Consider the following 13,360-nt stretch of genomic DNA (forward strand, 5'->3'; position numbering starts at 1 on the left):
TCATGAAGTAATATCCTGGATTGTGTGTGGTAAAAGCTTTACTGTTGGCGCCTGCTGTGGTGCAGGAAGGTAATATCGTAGCTGCTTCCAGAAGGAGGAGGAAGTCAGCATGGAGCTTATGCCCTTCCAGGTGACGCAGTTCCCAGCCTTACTAAGAAGCTGTAAAGCCTCTGGAAAGGAATCCGATTTTGAAGCCATTGATGTCTCAGTGGTGATGAAAACCAAGCGAGTCTGCCGCTCCACTAGGGCTTCGTGGATCGCACTCAGCAGGCCAGATTCTGGATCAGGGTCTGGAGAGACGGGAACCAAAACTACCGCCCGGCTCTGCTCTACGCAGTCTAGCACAGCGTCTGCGATTGCTGCAAACAACCAGATTTCAGAATGCAAATCAATTCATGAATTTCTATCTTTATTTATGTAAGTAAATGTTCTGCAGAGGATCCTTCTCAATCCATACCTTTCCCTGGTAAGATGTCACGATCATAAAGACAGAGACTGTAACCAAATTTATCTTCCAAAACACTCTCCAGCCATCTTTTGTCGCTAGGATTTAATCCTCCAGCCGCGTCGCATTTGTAACACATTAAAAAGGCATCATAGCATTTTCCATCTGAGCAAAGGACAATAAACTCCGTCACTGTTGTTGCTTTGTCTGCAGCCCACACAAAAAGCACAAATGCTTAAACATGTGTTGTCAGGTAAAAAGAAACAAAAAGCATTTCTCTCACCTGAAATGCCACCAGACCACTTAAAAGTGTCTCTTAGGAAAAGAGTGATGTCAATCTTAAACTTCACATAGATAACTACAGTCACAAATGTCACCACAACAATGATGACAAAGCAGACACCAAGAGACGTGTACGAACGGGAAGCTGCAGGGAAATAATGGGGAGGTTAAAATGATCAAATATCAGCTACTTAACTCTTATTTAATTGTAATAACGTGAAAGATGCCTTTTCAATCTGTCCTAATCATGCTTATATATAATATAACTTATATTTTAAATTGTTTAAAAAAAATACTCAAATGTTCAGCTGGCCATACCTTTTTGTTTTAGAGTGATAGTGACAAAGCTTGTTTGGTATTGAGATTGCAGTTTACAGGTATAATTTTTTGACAGATCGTCCTCTGACACTTTTCTGAAGATTAGAGATGTTCTCATTCTGATTTCCTCTGTGCTGATGACCCTGAGAAGAGAAGGAAATGACTGAGGCAGATCTAAACGCAGAATTCATATCTGAGCTGATGTGACTACATATAACATCAGTGTGACCCACAGAGGACCTGTGTGTGAAATATTTACCGTGTATCATTATAGAAAACTGGTAGACTAGTGTCTGTATCCACAAATGAACTTCCACTTAACCAAAACAAGTCATCCATTTTTGACATCATAACTGCTTTACAATCAATCACCACTGTTGAACCTAGAAAAAGCAGAGTTAACACAGGTTGTTATAAACGATTAACATTTAAGCTTTAGCCAAGAGTGTGAAGGTGTATGAATATAGACAATAACTCACCTAAATCTACCTCAAATACCTGCTTGTCCTCTGGTGAAATTATCACTGCTTTCTTAGTTATTTCTGTGGAAATAAAAAAAACCTTTTGAAAAGCACATATTAAAATCATTCAAAATAAATATCTGCAAAATGTGTTTTTCTTACTGCTTGGTTGGACATCAAGTTTCACCGTAGAGGTCATGTTATATATTTGACCATCATACAGGTAAGACCGGGTGCAGGTATAGTTGCCACTGTCCTCTTTTTTCACACTTGGGAAGTTACCGTCTTTTGGTGATGACCCGCCCTCCTACAACATATAAGCTCGATTTTTAAGTAGTCAGCTGTCAAATTTGGAAAAACATTAAAACCCTGTAACAGTACTTTACAGTTTGATCTCATTCACATAATCTGCTCTGTTTACCTTGTGCCATGTGATGCCGCTTCTGGTGATATTCAGGGTGTTAAAGGGAAAAGAAATTTCAGGGCAAACCAACTTGCAGTACTCCTCTGTGTAACATTCTTTAGAGATCTGGTTCATTTGCTCAGAGTCTCTGGACTGTGCTGTGTAAACTTTGAGGCTTATCCAGGACTGTCTGCTGGAATTCCTACCAAGGAAAGAAAACAGTAACATGAAGTTTTAACTTTCATTCTGAGCAACAAGCAAAACAAACAAACAAACAAAAAACAATTAATTTGAAAGTAAGAAAAGATTTAAAGGATAATTTTAAAAATGATGTTCATCTACTAAGTGTGGTATTTGTCCATCAGGATTTATTATTAGCTGAGAAAGTTTTGTGCTGCAAACAGTGAAATGAAACTAACATATCTGGCATTCTGTATAAAAATCCCTCTCAGCTTCGCCTTCAGTAATCCATTCCTTTAACGCTGGATTACTGAGAGGCTCTTCTCTGACCCACAGAAACCCGATGACCTGTGATACACTCGTGATTTTATGTATCTTTGTCTTATTTTATTTTACCTTATTTATTTTACTCACAACAAAACTCAGAAAACACAACCAATATTTTGAGTGAGAGCTACCATTTCAGGAAAATTGAATTTGATGACATGTCTCAACAAAATTGAGAGAGCCGATAAAAGGCTGAAAATGAATTGTTTCTAGTGTTACATCTGCAATTTTCAGAAGAATGTCCCTCCTAAAAATGCAGAGACGTATCATCGTCTACATAATATCATCAAACATTTCTAAGAATGTGAAGGAATCTCTGTGTGCCAGGGACAAGGACGAAAATCAAGATTGAAAATGAATTAACCATGGAACCGACTACATGGGCTCCACTAATGCAGGTTAAAGCAACACCGTGCAGAGAAGAACATAATCGAGAGCCGCCACAATCTTCTTTCACTCAAAGCTCTTTTTCAATGCACTGAGACAAAGTGAAAAACTGTTATTTGGTCAGATGAAACAAAAGTTGAAAGTCTTTTTGGCAGAATATGATTGCAACATCCTACCACCATTTCAGTTTTAACAAATGAATAAATGTTTTCTATGTTCTACTTTGAATAAAATATAGCTTTATCCCAGCTTTTTTGGAAATCCGGTTGTGCATTTTTCTGAGCTTTCTGAATTGGATCGTCACAGCTCTGGGGAAGAAGTTGTCTCTCAATCTGGTGGTGCATTTTATTATGCTGGTGTAGCTGCAGGACGAAAGACTGGTGCTGCTCCTCCAGGGGAGATGTACAGTCTCTTTGCTGCTGGATGAGTCAAAGCATGCAAAGAGACTGTTCAAGGTGTCGGGGAGAGCTGGATGATGACTGGCCTGTTGGTTACTGTGTTTACAGCCTGTTATGCTCCTGATGCATCTGCACATATATTGTGGGTTGCTATTTTTTTAAGATCTCTTCAATACGCTGTTTGTACCATAACTTTGCTTGCTGGATTTGTTTTTTTCAGTTCCTTCCCATCCCTGTTATAAGCCAGCCTGTTACCTGACCTGTAGGTAGCATCTCGAGCTTTGCAGATCAGAGGTTTTTAGGTTGGGATCAGCTGCACAGAGATTTGGTCTGACCTGCCTAAGTGTGGAACTGCCACTGCCTTGTATGCACCTGAGATGTTACAGTAAACCTGGAATACTATTGTCTCTTGTTTGGAAGTTTATCAATTTGGACGTTTGGAAACACTGCTTTTAGTTCCACATAGTTGAAATCACGAGCCACAATCACAGCCGCCTTCGGAGTTGCATTCATGTGCCTGTTGATCAGGCAGTACAGATCCTCCAGTGCTAATTTAGCATTAGCCCACCATTGAATATAGGCAGCTACGATCAGGATGGAGCAGAACTCCCTAACCTATTTGAATGGTCTGCATCTTACTGCCAGATGTTCTAGGTCAGGATAGCAGCATGTACCAAACAACCCACCTTCCATTTTCATGCTCTCTGGGTCTGCTCAGTGTGTATTTTGAGGCTAATCTACTTGCTGGAATTCCTGTCAGTGTTATCACAGAGATATTCAGAACCTAAAGCTAATTCCATCCTTTAAATACAGTCTGCACTTTGTAATTTCACATCCATGAACTTGCTGACACACAGCAGTAGCAGAGGAAACACAGTTTCCTGAAATACTGCTACTGCTTTAAAAACTGTGAATGAGATATCTGCTGCAAACAAATCACTGCCGGAATGACTCATAGATTAAAAATGCACGTGCTTAAGAAAATACACTGAAATATGAAAGTTTAACATATGATAAGTAAGGTCAGTTATGTTATTACTGTAGGAGTGCTTGTATCTTACTTGAGAGAGCATGAGTAGTTTCCCTCATTTTTCTCAGAGGCACTGAGAATCACAAGGATTCCCTGTTGAACCATCACCCCCATCTGCCTGTGCTCAGCTGCAGGCGTGTTGTTGTGTAGATGCATCCCCTGCTTGGTGAAACTTCTCCAGAGTGTTTCATTATGATCACACTCCTTGAAGAACTCTGCCACAATTTCCCCTTCCTTGACACGTATTTCTTTGGGACTCTGGGGACAGACACCTGCAAAGTGAAATAATTTCAGCGTGTCATTGATTAAAATTATAACATGAACTAGCTCAAGGGCTGCTTGAACAAAATGTTTGAGTATATCAGACAGAAATCTGGCTGATTTAAAACTTTTTTTTAAAGTCCCGGGGAACATGTGCTTCCTGCCTATCAATAAAGCTTGCACGTAAACTCATTGCTCTGTCTCACTATCAGCCAACATATCAACAGACATTATGAACAAAATGAACAACATGATTTAGAGATTTAGTTTTGCTGTGCAGTTTATTGGCTATGCTTTAGTGAATCGTTTACAGTCTAGGTCAGGGGTCCCCCAACCTGTCCTGCAGGTTTTAGATCTCACTCTGGGTCTACACACCTGAATCAAATGATTAGTTCATTACCAGGCCTCTAGAGAACTGCAAGACATGTTGAGGAGATCATTTAGCCATTTGAATCAGCTGTGTTGGATCACGTACACATCTAAAACTGAAGGGCACCGGCCCTCGAGGGGCATCTGGTCTAGGTGTTGATCCTAGTCCTCTGCAGAGCCTGAACGATTGATGACATTTTTTACTCTGAGCAAAAACTGAGTAAATATTACTTTGAATGAGCCCAGTGTTCACACTCTAACATGTTCTACTAGAAAACATGTTTCAACGTGTTTTTTGTCATTATATAGCTTAACAGATTTTGTTGTTTAATTAACTGTAATTGCAGCGATACCATAGAGAAGCATCAGTCACTCATATATATTAGTAAATGTTATCACTTTCATTTATAAAATGATATTAGTCACAAAGGCAAACCTTGACTTAAACCGCTGTTTTATGTATGTACGTGCATGCTCTTTTTTAGTGGTTACAGGGCACTACAACATAATCATGCTTGCTATGAGTCTGAAATTTGAAGATGAAAGTTGATCTATGCCAGATAAGAACCCTCCAACCATAACTGGCAGTGTCACGGAGAATGCAATGACACGTGCAATAAAATAGTCAAACATCTTGCAGCTGACGGAACTGAGCATGGAGCAAGAAAATAAAGTAATTAGCAAGCCAGTGATGCAAAACACATTCAAATGCTTATTTCTTAGATAGGGTGTGATACTGGTGTACTATACTCTGCTTCTTCTATCTGTTATATCGATATTAAGATTATTATTATTTAGATAAAATATATTTTGCATTTTCCCCTCTATGTCTATTTTTCTAAGCACAGTAATTAGGTTACTACTTAATGCTTAATAATGAAAACAACAGCTAAATGAAGAATAATGTGTTGTCACAGGGAAACATTGGAGTTTGTGGCTTAAGAAATACTTACATTTGCTTCTAAATCTTCCAGCTGCAAAGATAAACTGTCACACATTAAATTATCACAAATCAATGAATCAGTTATTCTAAAACCGATTATTTTGTAACATTTGAAAATATGCTTTTCCATAGGTATAGTTTTTGTTTTTTTGGTTTTTTTGCACACAAATAACTAAGAAAGCAGTGATAATTTCACCAAAGAACAACCAGTTATTTGAGGTAGATTTAGGTGGGTTATTGTCTATATTCGTACACCTAAAGCTTAAATTTTAATGGGTATTCAGATCGGTGTAAACATTGCTTTTTAAGCTCAACAGTGGTGATTGATTGTGAAGCAGCTATGCTGTCAGACTTTGATCACTTTTTCTAGTTAAGAGGAAATTAATTTGTGGAGACAGATACCAGTCTGCCAGTTGTTTTTATAATGATACATAGTAAATATTTCACACACAGGTCCTCTTTGGGACTTTGGTCAAACTGATGTTATATGTGGCCACAATCAGCACAGGTCTGCTTCTAGATCTGTCTCAGTCCTTTCCTTCTCTTGTCAGGGACAGCACTGCAGAGGATCAAATTCAAGGACAACAACATCTCTAATCTTCAGAAGGTGTCAGAGGACGATCTGTCAAAAAGTTATATCCGTAAACTGTAATCTGACCTATAAACGAGTTTTGTAAATAAAACTAACCTTATTGGCTCATTATTTATGACTTTGTAATTAAAACTGTCGCAAGTTTATCAGGATTAGGTCAGACTGATATGAAAGCCATCTGTTAGTTTATTACAGTTAAGTAAGAGTAAGGCGCTGATATTTGATCGTTTTAGTTTCTCTGCTGTGTTACACGTAATTTCCATCTCATTACATAATTAGCATATTATATCCTCGAATGACAATTAGCGATATTGGTCTCTTACCTGATAAAAATGTGATGAAGATCAACGACAGGATCATCGCGGTATCCTTCGGCAGAGCACTCCAAGCCCTCATTATCTGCGTCGAAAACAGCGGATGATGCAATTCTGCTGTACTCCAGATGTGAATTAACCAAACCAAAAATGCGCAATGATGAAAAGAAGGGAGGAAGGTAAAAAGAAACTGAAGGAAAAGCCCCAAGTTGCGGGTGCAACAGCCCCGCGAGCTTCACTGCTTTTATGATGTATGATATCTTTTCACCACAAGTGTTGCTGCGTCCCCTAAAGCCGTTTACACCAAACTACAAGAACGCAAGTCTACCATGTGCCTTTTCCCATAGCCTTTATGTCATTGCGAAAGCTAGGACGATGTTTTTTTCACACCATTTCAGGTAGGTGGTAACCGCTGTGACATGAATCTCATGGTGTGAACCCCCCAACTGTTTCTTTCAACTAGCAGTTATGTGTTTATGTACTGTTCTCACACACGCACACTGGAAAAATAGCATAACTCTTTTCATCAGCACCGTGGACAACAATTGCAGTCACAGGTCAGTGGAGTGGACACATCTAAGCTTATGCTCTAACCGCACATCATCGTTTTCAACTAATCTGCCAAAGGCCCCAAAACACATTTAGTGACACAAAGAAAACTGTGATCTTTACAAGGAAAGAACAAAAGAGGAAAACCCGTTAACCACAGCTCCTCACAGACTGACTGTATGGGGTCACATTTACAAACAAGCATACTCATTTATTCAACGATCATTTCCAGTGTATTAGTTTCTAATGACACACATAGCATTTCCGTATGAGCGCATATTTTCAGCGCATTATTTAGCATTAGTCATGTTTAAATCCTTCGCAAAAACACAGAAAACTACTCACCTGCAACAGTTTCATCTTTCAGTCCTTGCGCTCAGCAAAGTCAACGACAGCACCACTCAGATCCAAAGCCCCGGTGGGTTCTTCTTCCCCATGTTAGCGCCACTTTATTGATTTTCTTCGCGATATATAATTTAAAACGATACACATGCCTAACAACACCCCCCAAAACAAAACAAAACAAAACAAAACAATTATTGCACAGTTTGCGGGCATGTTGCATAGATGGCAGGGAACAAGGTCAGGAAGTATATGCAATTTATTTCCCAGCATACCCCTCTGCAATCAAAAGTTTCACAACAGGTTCCTGTTATAACCAGGGAGTTAAAATAACAGCTAAAAGTTTATAAAAAGGATTAGAATTTGGTTTATGACTTAGAACTATGACTTACACATATAATGGAGCTTTTATGTGTCCAATTATGAATATAACAATCCAATAGAGGAAGAGCCTCTTTGACAGTTTTTTGAGTGGGCCTCTCCCATTTCTTGCCCACTGGGTATTGCCCCAGATGTTCCATGTGATGTTACACCTTTCCATTTGGGGACATTTTAACAGAGCTGACTAAGTTCACTTAGACAAGGCACACTTGATGCAACAGTTTTACCAGACTTGCAGGTACACCCCATGAGGAATTTCCTTGATCGGCTCAAATTTCCAATGGTTACCCAGAGTTTTCTTTTATTTGAAATTCTGATTCTGAATAGTGCTGTAGAAAAAATCCTGTTATTGCAACTACATTACTCAGTGTATTTATACTTACAGGCTGGTGTGATTTGCTCTCAGGCAGAGGGAGAAGCAGAGAGCTGTTGGGAACTAGTCCATCCTGTTTAGCCTAGTGTACATCATCTGAACATGAGTTTGACTGTATTGTTTAATTACTCAGTTTTTTCACACTTTTAGTTTACTTACTAATTAGTCTAATTACCTGTAGAATTACCTGATAGTTTCCTCCCCTTATTAAAGGGTTTAGTAATCAACTTCAGTGTTTAATGTGACTTTTGTTTAATGCACTGTGTTGTGTGCCAGTGTTAAGTGGAGATGGAACAATATTCCTGATCTACAGAGACAAGATGAAGATCTGACTACCGACCGGCTGCCCAGGTAGAGATACTGTCATTCTTTGTGTTGGAGTACCATCTTAATGCTTGTTTAAAATATATATTTGCATTTTTTTGTACAGCAAAATGTGGATAATTCACCTTCTTAATGGGATTGTAATGTGTCTGAATCCAGTTACCTTGACCTTTAGTCCTTATTTTTATTGTAATGGGTTTCCCCCCCCCCCCCCCCCCCCCTTTTTTTTTAGAAACCCCTGCCATAGCTAACCTTCATGTACCATAACACCGAATATAAAATAAAAATCCTTTCTTGCAACTCGGACTCCTGGATGTCAATGGTGCAATCCTGGGTTAAAATGGCTTATTGGTGTGTGGAGGGCAGATGGCTAGAATCCTTCAAGCTTATAGGAAGGCAACAACGGCTCAAATTACCTCCTGTTAACCAAGTTATGCAGAAGAGCATCTCTGTATCCACAACATGTTGAACCACACCAACTCCCACTTCTGAAGCATTTGAGTTTCCTTTTTTACTCTTACAGAGTATGTTTAACGGCACTGTTTTGTACTGTGTCTTTAATCTGTTGCAGGGAAGGTTGGAAATGACAGCATTTTTCTTGATGTTGTACATGAGACTAAATGCGATAATCAGCATATCTGAGAGGGTTTGTGTGGAAGAAATTAATGCCCATGAGCTTGAACAATTATAGCTATAAACAGATAAACAATCATTAGATTAATTTAAACACTGTCAATGTGAAGTCATCATTACACAAGAACAGCATTCTGCCCTTTATATGATCTTCTAAGGTTTATTTGCATTCATCCAGTGACTTAATGCCACCTTGTGGTCCCATTTGACTATTAAAAAAACGGGACGTTAGTGTGGTAAGTTTTGCAGATGATTTGCAAAAGTTGCATTGTTTGCGAAACAGAGTTCATTTCAATATAAATGCCCATTCTGCTAAGAGCCATGCAGTATGAAGCAAGGTTGCAGAATAAGAGATGATATTCTGCTGCGTGTAACTCACCAACAGAACAAGCGCACTATGCTAGTTGTAAGCAGAAAATCACATACACATAGACAGGAATAAATAAATGATTGTTTATTTATTTTTAAATAAATAAATAGACCATACGTCAAAAACATTAAACGTAGGCCTGCAGTTGCAGTCTGGAAGAGAGAATCGTTATAAATGGAAACACACTTCAGCAACGACAGCAAACCATGCAACAATAATTTATCGTGTTCTGCAGCATTCTTACACACTTACATCCCTTACAGCCCCCTTACAGTTATTGTTTTCACTTTTGCTTTTGAACTTTGTGTTTTGCTTTATTGGAATTACCGCTTTCAGCCAAATAACAGTTTTCAGTTCCATTCAGCCCCGTATGTCTGCATTTTTGTCCTCCACACACATTCTGCAGCCTCATGACTTGTGGAGATTATGTTATGGTATGTTACCTGGTGCCATTGTCAGTGGAACCAGGTAACTAGTCTTTACTGATGATGTGACTGCTGATACAAAGTAGCAGGATGAGCTGTCCAGTGTGCATGTTTATACTCTCTGCACAGATTCATCCAAATCCTGAAAAATTACGGCCATTTGTTTTTCTTTTGATTCTCATATTAAAAGTGGTCTTTGATGCTCTCTAAATTTTGCATGTATAATAAGAAATGTTTAGATACTGTAAGTTGCTGGCAAGTAGTAAAATGTATTGATTGGCCAATATGTATGACCCCCCCAGATTACTGAATGTGTGTTTCATGCAGTGCAGTTGATACCAAGTAGTTGATGAAAGACAACACTGCAAGTGGGATTGAGTTTAGTAACAGAGCTGTCCCAGTTTACTGGTGGAAGTATTGGTATTTTTGGTATAATGGTATGGTGTTGCACACTGTTGTGGCAAATCCACTTAGCCCGAAAAATGGATCGGACATCAGTTATAGAAACGATAGTCTTTATATAGGACTTCAAAAAAAGGGTGTACAACACATAAAGTAACTGACATCAGAGCAACATATAATGGCTTCCTGAAAACTTTTCTTTTCCTAGCTAAACATGAGTAACTTCCATCTCTATGAAGTATCTAATGAAAATACGTATTAAATGCTCTTTTTGACAGAAAATTTAATCTATAATTAACAGCTCTCACTAAACATGTGGCTAGCAATTAAATCATTTACAAAATAATCAAAATGCTGTTATGAAACAATAAACTGCAATAAAGTTACAACACACACCCAGTCCCTCTCCGCAAGTCTTAGTTTGTCTCACCTGAAGTGAGCAGAGCAGGAGAGAGTCCAGATATCAACATCAATGAGATATGTTACATTGTACATGTTACATTGGCAGATGGTGAAGGGCATAAAGTTTGGTCACAGAGTTTATCATCTTTAATAACAAAAATGTATAAATACAAAGAAACACGAACATGAAATTAGACATCCAGTAAGATGCCACACAGAGATTATTTTTGGGGGGTTCCACATACAGAGGAGAGACATTTACTGTGACAATAATAAATGGATAAACAAATTGGCTGGGAATCAACACATCTTTATTCTCTACAAAATCTGATTTTATTGATTAATTTGTTACTCCTACTGCAGTTGTGCTCATCAGTAAAAACACACTAGGTAGGTCAGTGTATAGGTAAATCTTTCCATTATTAAAGAGTCACACCAGGACTTGTATAATGAACTCCATAAACCCAAGAACGAATATCAATGGATATTAGTGTTGTTGTAAAACCACCACTATTTTTTCCCCTTTTCTACAATTGCTTCTCCTGATGTATGTTGTATTTTGAGTCTTAAGGCACAGTGGTTGATGTCATCAGAGCCTGAAGACAACCATCACAGTTTTATGTTTTATAAAAAAGAAAATAATAAAAATACACCTACACAAATATAATAAGCTAAAGAAACATTTATATCATTCCTAAGACTCGATGATTGCTTTTTTTGCTTGTTTGTTTTACTTCTCCTTTAAATAACGATGTACCCGTAATAACATTCACTACAAAATAAAATAAAATAAAAAATCGATTATGATAAAAATCTTCGTTTCAAGCTTAATCCTTACTCTTAGATAAGGAAATTAATCATACCAGTGTCATAACCTAAGGAGTAGAAAGGCTAATAAAGTAAAATATGATATCAACTATTAAAAAATTACAAATGACTGCACATAAAGTAAGCTGAGTCAATATGTTTGATAAGCCGCCATAACATGAACATTATTAACAGTTGCAAAACTGACCAGTTATTTACCTCCAGGAGCGTTCGTGCATAATAATGCATGAAAATGACTTCAGAGCAATACAAGCTTCAACCTTTTTGCTCTTTACGATGCAATAAATTAAAGCAAGTAAGTCATGTTAAATACATGACAGAATTAGAGTTGAGCAACTTCCAGGGTTAATATACCACATTAAACATTTTCTGGAAACATTGTGACATTTTCCTTAGTAAAGGGAAATGCAGCTTTGAGGCTGTCACATGAGTGGATGTCTGCAGATGCATTGCACACATACTCACGCAATGTGTGAGTATGTGTGCTGTCCATAAACATTATATGAGCTGGTACAGGCCCATATATCACAAAGAGAGACATATGTTTAATTTTTTTTTGTTGCTAGGCGGATGCCTGGCACCTGGCAATGTTCAGGTGTCTAAAATAAACTCTGAATGTACCTCTACCTGTATACTCATATTAAATCTCTGGGTGCTCTCTGTGGGACGGGCAGGTAATGACGAAGCTTCTTTCAGAAGGAGGAGGAGTGCAACATGGAGCCATTTCAGGTGACACAACCTCGCAGAGCTGTAAGTCCCTGGTGATGAACCTGTACTCAAGGCCTCCTGCTGTTTCTGTTTAGAAGCGAGTCTTCAAACGATGCAGTTTCCCTGTCTTAGCATGACAAAGAAAAACAAACAATCACACTGAAGTTCACTTCAGTAAAATGCTATTGTTAAAATGACAAAAAAATATGAATCTGTAACACATGTTTAAAATAGTATCCCACCTGGGGCTCTGTGGTAGAAGCCAAGATTTTTTTGCAGCCAAAGAATGATGTTAAACATAGTATAAATAGCTACTGGTAATACCACCAACACAGCGAGAAAAATGCATAAACCCATGGCGAGATGTGAAACAGCTGTAGGGAGTAATGGAGAGTAATCAGAACATTAACAACACACTAAGACACTTTTATTTGGTCAGAATGACGGTGACACCCTTTATTGAAAAACAAACAAAAAATACCGATTATTCTGAGTTTACTGATTCATACCTTTTTGCTTTAGGGTGATGGTGACAAAGCTTGTTTGGTAGTCAGATTGCAGTTTACAGGTATAATTGTTTGACAGATCCTCCTCTGACACTTGTCTGAAGACTAGAGATGCTGTCATGTTGATTTCCTCTGTGCTGTTGACCCTGAAAATGAGATGAACATCATCGAGGCAGCTCTAAAAGCAGAATTCAAAGCTGTGACAGATACAAAACATATCAGTTATATAGAAACTGTGTGTGAAATATTTACCATGTATAATTATAGAAAACGGGCAGAGTGCTATTTGTCTCCACAAATGAATCGCCGCTTAACCAGAACAAGTCATCAATGTCTGAAGACGTGACTGCTTTACAATCAATCACCACTGTAGAGTCTAGAAAAGCAGAGTTTACACAGATTTTATA

At 38.2% G+C, this 13,360-nt stretch overlaps 1 pseudogene across 1 annotated transcript in view; it reads right to left on the reverse strand.

Annotated features, from left to right (window-relative positions):
- The window catches only part of LOC146678875 (uncharacterized), a 17,907-nt pseudogene continuing 4,547 nt past the window's right edge, over positions 1–13,360 (reverse strand). The window contains exons 11-23 of the transcript XR_014912649.1: positions 13,206–13,329; positions 12,957–13,099; positions 12,690–12,821; positions 12,559–12,574; positions 6,720–6,943; positions 4,263–4,503; positions 1,928–2,111; positions 1,525–1,813; positions 1,305–1,428; positions 1,046–1,188; positions 729–872; positions 458–610; positions 1–359 (exon numbers count right to left, since the gene is read on the reverse strand). The product of XR_014912649.1 is annotated as an uncharacterized LOC146678875 (transcript). The remainder of the gene's footprint in view (positions 360–457; positions 611–728; positions 873–1,045; positions 1,189–1,304; positions 1,429–1,524; positions 1,814–1,927; positions 2,112–4,262; positions 4,504–6,719; positions 6,944–12,558; positions 12,575–12,689; positions 12,822–12,956; positions 13,100–13,205; positions 13,330–13,360) is intronic.

This window comes from Rhamphochromis longiceps, linkage group LG1 (genome assembly GCF_057381845.1).
Source record: "Rhamphochromis longiceps isolate RC_006_pf linkage group LG1, R_longiceps_female_GT1.1, whole genome shotgun sequence".
NCBI classification, from domain to species: Eukaryota; Metazoa; Chordata; class Actinopteri; order Cichliformes; family Cichlidae; genus Rhamphochromis; species Rhamphochromis longiceps.